Source organism: Orycteropus afer, unplaced genomic scaffold (assembly GCF_000298275.1).
Source record: "Orycteropus afer afer isolate SDZICR_OR568_19922 unplaced genomic scaffold, OryAfe1.0 scaffold00002, whole genome shotgun sequence".
Classification (NCBI taxonomy): domain Eukaryota; kingdom Metazoa; phylum Chordata; class Mammalia; order Tubulidentata; family Orycteropodidae; genus Orycteropus; species Orycteropus afer.
In genome coordinates, this window is record NW_006921589.1 from 2,188,905 (window position 1) to 2,189,996 (window position 1,092).

The 1,092-nt window shown below is 44.6% G+C and overlaps 1 protein-coding gene across 1 annotated transcript in view; it reads right to left on the minus strand.

The window, feature by feature from the left end:
• The window catches only part of NYAP2 (neuronal tyrosine-phosphorylated phosphoinositide-3-kinase adaptor 2), a 367,433-nt gene that overhangs the window by 51,136 nt on the left and 315,205 nt on the right, over nt 1-1,092 (minus strand). The gene's annotated exons all lie outside the window — the stretch shown is intronic.

The window sequence follows — 1,092 nt, forward strand, 5'->3', positions numbered from 1 at the left end:
TTCAAACCCACCAGCCACTCCTCGGAAGGAAGGTTGGGCAATCCTACTTCCATAGTGATACTGCCTCGGAAACCCAAGGAGGGATCGCTATGAGTCGGGGCCGACTCGACGGCACATAACAACAACAACAACAAATATATATATATATATGTACACATATATGTACATACATATAGTCTATAGAGGACTTGAAATCAGTAATAAAAGTAACTAGACATGTGTCTGCTTTTTATCATCACCATGGCTGGTAGCTCTACAAAATGTCAGTGGGATCAGGGTAGCTGGACGCCCTCCTTCATTATCCACCCCTTCCGAATACCACTGGTTATAACTACTCTTTTCTTAGGATATGCCATGAAGGAAGAAAGGTGAATTTTCAGAAGGAAAAGTTGAAGGAGCAAGGAGGAAGGATTGATATTTATAAAGAAGGTGATGTCTGTCCAAGACTGTATGTACAATTTTCTCACAACAACAACCACATAAGGCACTGTTGCCATTAAGCTGATTCTGACTCACAGAGACCCTGTAGGTTGGAGTAGTACTGTCCCGAAGGGTTTCCAAAGTTGTAATCTTTACTAAAGCAGACTGCCACATCTTTCTCCCATGGAGCATTTGATGAGTTTGAACCACTGATCTTTTGGTTAGCAGCTGAGTGCTTAACCACTGTGCAACCAGGACTCCTTGTTGTCATTGTTATGTGCCGTTGAGTCGGCCCCGACTCACAGAGACCCCTCCTTGGGTTTCTGAGGCAGTATCACTACGGAAGTAGATTGCCCCATCTTCCTTCTGAGGAGTGGCTGGTGGGTTGGAAGTGCCAGCCTTCTGGTTAGCAGTCAAGTGCCGTAGGCACTATGCTACCAGAGCTCCTTCAGAAACCCAAAGAGGGGTTGTCAGGAGTCAGATATGACTCAATAGCAGTGCGTTTGAGGGCTCCTTAGGCAGATAATACTGCCCCAGTTTTTCAGAGAGAAGAAAATATTCAGTAAAGTTGAGCAACGTACTCAAGTTGACACAGCAACTAAATGGTGAGCTAGAATTCAAATACAAGTGTTGTTTGTAATGTGAGGTAGGCATAGTCCCCATGGGATAGGA